Source organism: Triticum aestivum, chromosome 4D, assembly GCF_018294505.1.
Source record: "Triticum aestivum cultivar Chinese Spring chromosome 4D, IWGSC CS RefSeq v2.1, whole genome shotgun sequence".
Taxonomy (NCBI): domain Eukaryota; kingdom Viridiplantae; phylum Streptophyta; class Magnoliopsida; order Poales; family Poaceae; genus Triticum; species Triticum aestivum.
This window is the reverse complement of record NC_057805.1, coordinates 465,738,160-465,747,700: the sequence shown is the minus strand read 5'-3', so window position 1 is coordinate 465,747,700 and position 9,541 is coordinate 465,738,160. Positions and strand designations below refer to the sequence as shown.

Genomic DNA, 9,541 nt, shown 5'->3' with positions numbered 1-9,541 from the left:
TGAGCAGATTAAACATACCTCTCAGCACGTACCTGTAATCATGGAGGAGGATATACACGCCCATTGCCCCAAAGCACACAAGAAAAGCACCCAAAACACATGTCCGAGCTATAAGATTACACGCAATGAAGCAAGCATTACAACGAAAGCAACCTCTATATATAAATTAGAAAGACACATCGGTGCTCTCTTCGTGTCCCCGCCAAAAAAGAAATTTCTTACTTAAGGAGAAAGCTAGGAAGCCATCCAACGCGGTCTTATATCGGTCCACGGCGTGGTTCAGACGTGCTTTCTCCCGCAAATCAGAGACAAACATGGGGCTTTGCGGCACTCCAGGCCCTCTTCTGACCGTCCTGACCCACCCGAAACCCCTCCTCCATCCCGCGCGCTTTCGTTCAGCACCGCTCCAGAGTGTCAGCGCCCGCATTCATGCCCGGCCAGAGCGGACGCGACTGCTCGCTGGTGCCGGCACTGAAGCAGCGCGCCAGCCGAGAGAGAGCCGCCCGCACCGCTTTCCGTGCAGGCGACTGCTGCGCGTTCGAATGACACGACGGCCGCCCGTTCGTCCGTTTGTCGCCCATATTGATGACACGTGGTTACCGAGGCGTCTCCTTCGACGCCACTCGTCCATCCCTCTGCCGCCCACCATTGCTATATAAACCGCTGCCCCGGCCATAGCCGCATTCATCTACCTCTGGTCCCTCTCCGCACCACTCCACCATGACCCCCCCTCCCGCCAAATCTCTCTGGGATGTCGGACCAAAAGAAGGAGATGGCCGCTGTCGGTACTAAAACCGGCTGATCTCGGGTAGGGGGTCCCGAGCTATGTTCCTGGAAACGATGGGTAACATGAAACAAGGGAGACAATGTTTACCCAGATTCAGGCCCTCTCGAAGGTAAAACCCTTCGTCCTACTTTTATTATATTGATGATGGAGTATCGAGTACAAGATGATCTACCCCAAGATCGTTTATTGTGTTCTAAACCCTAAGGCTGATATATTTTGACTGTGCTTCTACGGACTAAACCCCTCGGCTTATATAGGCACCAAGGATATCTAGGGTTACATATGGTCGGTTGCCAATTAGGAATAAACACGCCGACAATTGGAGTTGTCCTTGAAGTATACGCCAAGTCTTCGGTGGTGTCCATCTTGATCACGCTGGGAATCGTAGCTTCTGAAGTCCTTCCTTGTGGAGATTGGCGGGCCGTAAGCTCGGCCCATAGGTTGGCACCCCTTAGTCCAGACACCATCATCCAACATTGCTGCCGGCTGGCAGCTGGAGGACGACGACGTCCCAATGGAGGACACTGCCGACGACTAACGGCACCACCCTCCTCCTCCTCCGCGCCACCCTCAACGGTGCATTACATCATGACCATCGGCGAGGCCCGTGCCTATTACATGGACATGGCGCGGGAGGAGCAGTTCTGGGAAGCGTAGGCCGACGCTGCCTACAACCACCACCTCCTCGAGGAGCACGTGCATGCGGAGTTGCAGCTCGCCGCCGGCAGAGCAGACGCGGACATGACGGAGCAGGAGGCGTTGTTCGAGTCCTACCGCTCCACCCCGAGATCCGCCTCACCCACTGGCAGTACCGGCAGCGGGTGGCGGAGGTGGCAGCCGCCGGCAAGGAGTGCGACGATGAGGCGCCCGAGGCAGTGCTCGGCGAGACCGACGACGTGGAGGAGGACATCGTCGAGTCCGCACCCAGCCGCGATGACCACAAAGCCGGCACGTCCGCGGGCACCGTTAGCAGCGAGGAAGAGTAGTGCACCATCGGCACACTACTACGAAAAGGGCTATAGATAATATGGACATTAATGACGCACCACACATGTGGTGCGCCACTACTATATACTAATGGCGCACCATGTGTTGGTGCGCCATTAGTGTCCAAATACTAATGGCGCACCACATCCACGGTCCGCCACTAGTAACAACATTTTTTTTATTTTCTTTTCAAAACTAGTAATGGCGCACCAGTGGATAGTGCGCCATTACTAGTTAAACTAGTAATGGCGCACCACATCCACGGTGCGCCACTAGTAATTTTTTTTCAATTTTTTTTCAAAACTAGTAATGACGCACCGTGTGTGTGGTGAACTAGTAATGGCGCACCACTTCCATGATGCGCCATTACTTACTTGGCCCAAAAATTCCACCGGATGCACCCCCCGTGGACCGCCTTTTCAGTTTTAAAAAAAATAAAAGAAAATGATGGAAATGTCAAAAAATAAAAGAAAATAAGTTTCCCATGTGATATGTGGTCTACTTGTTGGGAAAATTTACAAATATGAATTTCGACTTTATTTGCAAAATCTCTCGGGAATTTGTAAAATGGGCATAACTTTTGCATACGAACTCGGATTAAAAAGTTTTTTATATGAAAAATCATCTACTCGAAAAGTTACATCCGAATTTAACTAGGGAAACCCCGTTAAACATTTTCAAAATCCTCAAAACCTAACAGAAAAAAGTTACGGTGCTTTTAAGATCTAGAGGGGAAAAAATGGAAAAAAATTCAAACTTACTAGTGTCGCACCATTTGCTAGGTGCGCCACTAGTAACAGAAAAAAAAATTAGTTTCAAACTTTTTTTTGGAATATTTTTTTCAAAAAATGATACGTAATATGATCGGGAAGTTTGAAATATTTTTTAAAATTTCATCATACTCATGAACATGAACAAAGTCCTAGACATCAACAAGGTTTAATAGGATTGATATGATAGATATATCAACAAGTGCCTGTTAAGTGAGGTGGTGCTGGGGTTGGATAGAACTGCCTGAGATTAAGAAAAAATCGAAAAAAAAATAAAAAAAATTGGAAAAAGAATTTCTGAATTTTTTTTGAAAAAATTTGTTAGTAATGGCACACTTCTATGTGGTGCGCCATTACTAAGTCAGATAGTAATGGCGCACTGTGTGATATACTAATGGCGCACTCCCTGGTGCGCCATTACTATCTGGTATACTAATGGCGCACCCCTGGTGCTAGTGGCGTGATGCTAGTGGCGCACCTGTAGTGCGCCATTAGTAGCCAAAACAGGTACGCCACTAGCAGGCCTTTTTCTAGTAGTGGCAGCGAGGAAGAGTAGGTTACGGATGCAGAGCTGAAGAGCACCGAGGCGGAACTGGAGACGGTGAAGCTTCAGTTCTCTTGGTGTTCATGGCCGGACACGGGGAATGGACGCCCCCGACCTTTTGGACCTAGCCAGACGAGCTCCAATCAGTTGATATAAATGTAATGAAATCGGTCATGTTTAAATAAAATTCGTCATGTTTATATGAAACACTATCGTGTTTATATGAAATCAGGTTTGTGTTTGATTGAATTTGGTCCGATTAGTTTAAATTGTTGTTAAAATGTATGCGGCTAGCTTTGGATGATGGCCTTCTGCATCCGTGTCTGCGGGCGGATACAGAAGGAAATTTGCGGGTTGCCGTCAGAGATGCCCTTATAACGAGAAACCCAGCTTCATGTATAGCACGTTGCAACAAACAGAATCCTATATAATATTAGCATAATTATTATAGTACATAGATATAGTTCTCTTCGAGAGCAGCAAGCGGCAAACTTGCTGTGATGCTCTCGAGTCCCGGCCGGCCGGACGTACGGTGCCCCGTGATGACAGGAACATGGAACCAACAAACGCGGACGCATGCGCATCTCATGCATGCTCGATCGTGCTTTCACGCACAGTATGTTCACGCGGTGCCGATAATGCACGCGTACTGCTCCTCTCTAGCCCGTAGCCAAAAGGAAAAGGTCCCAGTCGATGGCTCTTTCCCGGAAGGCACACACACATTCGTGAGTCTATGTCCACCGCGAGGGCGGGATGGAGGAGTTAAAGAGGAGATCGACGTCGACGTCCGTGCTCCCGCTTTCAGGGCAGCTACGCCTACGCTGTCTGTTGCTGCCTCTACTATGATACTCTCCTCCGCCGGAGTTGCTGTTGGTGCACATGTGAACTCGTGACCCGCCCGCGTCGATCGACTGCGTGGTGGTGGTAGCACGGGATCCTCACCATTGTACTATTTTCTTCTTGAACTCAATACAGACGCAAGCGCTTATATACATGCGCATACACTCATCCCTATGAACGCACACATGCACATCTTACCTTTATGAGCATCTTTGAAAGACTGAACCGGCATATCATCTTGTACTATTTTCATTTTGAGACAAACCCCCACCATGGTACTGGCACGTACGTACGTCCCTTCCCGTGTCTGGAGATCCACGTACGCACACACGCGTTGCGGCCACCGAGGCACCGAGTCACGAGGAAATACAATTCGGTGTGGACGCGCCGTGCATGACGGTGACGTTCTTTCGGTGCTTGGCTCCTGTTTTATCTTCGCGAGAATCGCCCGGCATTTGGCATTTTTTGCAACTGAAAAGAGCATTTGACATTTGCACGTTCCGTTACGCCCCGTTGATGGTTTTTCTTTTCTTTGCCATCTTCAACAGCAAACCGTAAATTTTCTCCTGCATCCGTCCGCACACAGGTGGACTAGTCCGCGGACATAAATGTGAAAAGCCATCATCCATCGCTGCCCACATATATTTTAACCCGCATTTGAACTAACCGGATGAAATTCATGCAAATCAACCGATATTCATCAAAGTTCGGATAGAGAATAGCACACATCATCCATACATAGCCTGCAAATTAAGTCTAGTACAATAATGTCTCAAATTCGACCGGATGTTCAACAAGATTTTTATCAACGGGTCATGCCTTCCCACACATACTCCTCTTTCAGTTTCATCCAACAGTGTGTACGTAAATCGCCGTCCCTCTGTCCTGTGGTACACCACGACGGCGCGTGCGGGCTACATAATATGTAGACCAACATTGAGTGAATGAATCAATCAACAAGTTAAGCAAGAGGAAGCAAAACTTGGTGACGCTATTCTTGATAGCGTGCCAGCAATACGATAACGACCTCGCGTTGCATTCTTGAATGATATACATGTCATAAGGCGTAATGTGCTTCCGTGCGTAAAACATTTCATGCACTTGCTGCCAGAAGGTCTCCCAACCACGCGTCGCACAACAACTCACCCTTCATGACCGAGTAGCTCACCATTCTTCGTACTCTAAAAAACAACATGCGTTCAAAAATAAGCTCAATGACATTTGATCGAACACCTGCCAAGTGTGGAGTTCGCCATGGAGGTCGTCTATATGGGGGCGGAGTGTACGTGTGTACAAACGGTTCCAGGGTGGACAGGGCCATCGTAGAGGCGAGCGGGCGCGTCGGTGCTGGTTGAGGACGCCCTGCAATGCTTCTGTGGCAGCTGGAGACGTACAACAACGGTCACGAGGTGGATGGTGCGGATGTAAAGCAAGGAGGAGAAGGGGCGGGACAGAAGGAAATGAGACCGAGAGTGGGGATTGGGTCGGCCGAGGGTGTAAGAATCCTACGTGTTGAAGTCCTATGTGTCTTCTGTCTAAACTCCCGCAATACTCCCCCAATTTTTGTCTTCAATTTGCTAGAGAAAACACGTCTGAACCGCTCGGTGGACCGATACAGCCCGTGTTGGATGACTTCCACGACGAATGCGGCATCTTTTAAGCCATGGCCGGCCGGGCACCGGTTTCTTCTCTTTAGTTGGACATCTAATTAGTTCAACCACATTAAGAGTTACTTCTGATGTCCCCAAAAAAATTGTTAATAGTTTCTTCTTCGTTCCAAAGTTAATTTCTTTTTAAAATTTGACCAAATCTATAGAAAGAATATATAGCAACATCTATAACAACAAATTTGTTTCATTTTCTTTGTCATAAATTTATTTTCCAGAAAGAATCCAAAGATGTCAACACGTTTTTCTATGATTCTGGTCAAATATGGAGAAGTTTGACTTAGAACAAAGCTGGAACTTCGATTAGTTTGGAACGGAGAAACACCATGGATTAAAACCTGAAGAAAAATCAGACAAAAAAAAAACGCATCATATAGCGTGCGGGAATTGAATCCTAAGCTTCCAGGCAGTAACAGTATTGTTCAGCGTGTTACAGAGAAAAAATACCTTGCAAGAAGAAACAGAGGTGTTCAGTGTGTCATCCTAGAGTCTTTGTAATTTCACTTTTTCTTCGTCTTCCATCCATCATAGCAGTCCTGTGTGTTTTGCACTTGAACAAACAGAATGAGCAGATTAAACATACTTCTCAGCCTGCACAGCCTAATCATGGAGGATATGCATGCCTATTACCCGAAGCACAAAAGAGAAAACACCCAAAACACATGTCCAAGCTTTAAGATGGCACGCAATGAAGCAAGCATTACAACGAAAGCAACCTCTCTATATAAATTTCAGTTTTGCAATTTAATAAACGCAGCGGTGCTCTCTTCGTGACGCACGACCAATCCCCATCGATGGAGCATTATCGCGCAGCGTGGAACACGCACAAATTCATTGCAATTTAGAATCACCACAAGTATTGCTTGTCTCAGTCACAGGAACATAAGATGCAACGCCCGTTGTGTATAGTAAATCAATTAATTAACCGTCACCAGCAGTCAGGGTCGTGCCTTCGCTGTCTAACTGATTAGTATACGCAGCAATGGAATGTCACTACCGTCAGTCTCATCCGCGTCGATCATGTTTGTATTGGCTTCCTCAAGTCCAATACCAAGTACAGATGGCATCTCTAAAGAAAACCAGACCTGCACGCTGTAGGAAACACGACGCATTGTCCGTTAGATAGAGACTGATACATGCAAGGTGCAGTGTGCCCTCCTCCATCAGGTAAAATATTACAACATTGCCATTATTTACTTGATAGGATAGTAGAAGAACAACTGATAGATAATGTATTTCAAAAAAAAAACTGATAGATAATGTAGTTGAAGCTTAGTAACATCGAGATCAACTAAATGAAATGGCACATACTAAGTGTTCGAGGGAAAAAAGAAATGGCACAACTTGTTTGGAACAGAGGTCCATAAATGAAAGGAAGTTTCTTTGAATGTCCTTAAAAAAAAGAGAAGAGAAGTTTACTGTTTAATGAGTGTTTTTCTAGTGTCGATAACTAGCTCGTATGTTCTAATTTAGGTACGCTAAGCCCAAATTCTTTGCAGATATAAGCGGGGTTAGTTTTGCAGATAACATATGTAACCAACACCACCATTGTTGCATGGTGGTAACTTAGGTCGGTAACACAGATAACCAGGCAACACCCTTTTTGTCAGCTGCAACATCAATGAAACAAAACTGGGTTCTGTCTTATGTTATCTTCCTCTAAGGATTTTAATAGCAATACACTCGTGGCATTGGACATCTCAACTCTCCAATAAATAGAGGGCATAGGAAATCAAACCTAACAGAAATCATCTGCCATGATTAACTTAACTGTGAACTTTTCTCCATACAAAGTAAAAAAAAAAAATACATGTTCGCTTTAAGTAGTGGCATGCTTCTTTGAAATGGAGGAATTACAGAGATACTGGTACCCATGGATAGGCTTGGAACCTTGGACTATCCGTCAGACTGAGACTGCATTTAGACTGTCACAGCAATGGGACTCATAAACAATTTCTGCACTACCATTTAAGTATGAAATATGAGTAGACTTTGTAATAATACCACTCATACAAAATTATTGAGAACATGCAACAATAAAAATAAACATCGCAATCATGATGCGTACATATTACTAAATTATCTCCAGGTGCAGAAATAAAATAATCAACTAATGATGATGTGTATCTAAGTTAAATCATTTGAATAGGAAAGGAGGATTTCCCAAGAGCTTACGTGTTAATAGAAAGGCTGTTTAAAATTCGATGTACATAGTCAAACGCGGGGTTGTCAGCATTTAGAAGACGTGTGCTGTCCCGAGTAATGGAATCCATGAATTTTGAGAACTTTCCCAACTCAAGCAACTCGGCGATTTGAGCTCATTCAGCAGTACCTCATGGTGTCTGGATATAATGAACACAACTGCAAGTCTGCAACCAGAGCAACACAAATTCGTTAAGTTTCTGCCACAACAATCATCCTGAAAAATGGATTGAACTTTGTGAAATAAACATTCCACTGTACTAGTGCCATACGGTTACTATGATGCTGCTAGAAGACAGAGACAGGGGCACAACAGAACTGATTCATTAAGTTCAGCAATTGTATCTGCTCCAAGAAGCCGGAATTTCGTGAAACTATTCAAGATTTTGAGACACAGACAGGGTGCACGAGGTATTTACACCAAGCATCAAATTGCAATAGAGAGGTCACAAGATGATAAAGATCTATAGTTGTAAAAAGAAGTAAATAGTTTAACTGCCATTCATCTAGCATGCATATGTGCTTATTATAACACGTACAGTTGCACTGCTAACCTGGTCCTACTCACAATAGTTACTCCATCAGAAATTAAAAATCTGGAGAGGATAACATCTTCAAATGGATAACATACTGGAAAACAACACGTCTGGTTGCCACTATAACAACAAGGTGAAACCATATTGTTGTGCAGCAAGTGTATCCATTGGTTCCGTATGCCACAAAGGTCAATTCGTGCTTGTGGCGGTTAACAAAACAAAATAAATCCAGGTCATGTAGAACATGAACATACGAAGCAGCTCAATTTTGTGATAATTCACAGTGAATAAATTTGTCAGAAATCACACCCTTTCTGTCGTTGAAGTGTGACAAGACTGTAGAAATGTATAGCCCATATTCGGAAGTGAATACCATATACTGTAGGAATGTACTGTACTTGATAGTGAATACCGTACTCTTAGTGGATATGCTCCAGTGCTTGCTCCACAAACTGGCCATGGCATACATTGATCGCTTGAATCAGTTCAATAATGGCAGCAAAATCATGTTTGGGGCTCCTTTCATTTTGAATTCTTTTCTGCATTTGCTCAATGTACAACATACAGAAATCAGAATGCTGGTCCCAGATGAGAAGTGAGATGATAAAATCATCAATGGACAAATCCTCCAATCACATCAGAATAAACAAGTACTCAAGAAGTAAGCAATATCCAAGAACACTGACTCAATCAGACATCAAGAAGAGAAACACACCATATGACACATTTTGCTGCTTATCAGCCACCGGAATGTTCTCAAGGATGGTTACCATTCGCACTGCAAGATTCATCACCATTGTTTTCTATGTCCTTGTCCTCCTCTATAATTATATGCAGAAATACATTCCACATAGTTTAGAACTATCTGTAATCTAAGGCATAGCTGGAGAATGCCGATTCTCCTCGCAGGAATTTCGGGGATGGGTTTTTGGGCGCTAACTTTTGGGGGATGTGTTAGAGTTGCCCTAAGCACGCAGCCCATAGTGCAGAAAATAGCTTTAATAACGCCAGGGAATTGCGGGCTCACCGACAGGGTTGGCGTCGATGGGCTGCTCGCCGGGAGCAGCCGCCGACCCGCTGCCGCGATACATCGGGCGGAGTGGCTAGGCCCTCAGCCGCCGCCGCCGTCTCTCGCAGAGGAAACCCAAGGTTGCGGTGCGGCGGCCGGCCGTGGTGGAATGTTTCAGGGAAGGCCCTGCCCTGGGTAG

The 9,541-nt window shown here is 45.3% G+C and overlaps 1 long non-coding RNA gene across 3 annotated transcripts; it reads right to left on the bottom strand.

The window, feature by feature from the left end:
• Positions 1-4,773: 4,773 nt before the first annotated feature.
• LOC123098667 (uncharacterized) lies at positions 4,774-9,518 on the bottom strand. Of its 3 annotated transcripts, XR_006447959.1 has the most exons (5): positions 9,361-9,518; positions 8,751-8,872; positions 7,771-7,964; positions 6,043-6,687; positions 4,774-5,933 (listed from the first exon to the last, which is right to left on the bottom strand). It is a non-coding gene; the product is annotated as an uncharacterized lncRNA (long non-coding RNA). The 3 variants fall into 3 exon arrangements; XR_006447960.1 differs by having other exon boundaries at positions 4,778-5,933; positions 6,043-7,964; positions 8,746-8,872; XR_006447958.1 differs by having other exon boundaries at positions 4,779-5,933; positions 6,043-7,964.
• Positions 9,519-9,541: the final 23 nt, after the last annotated feature.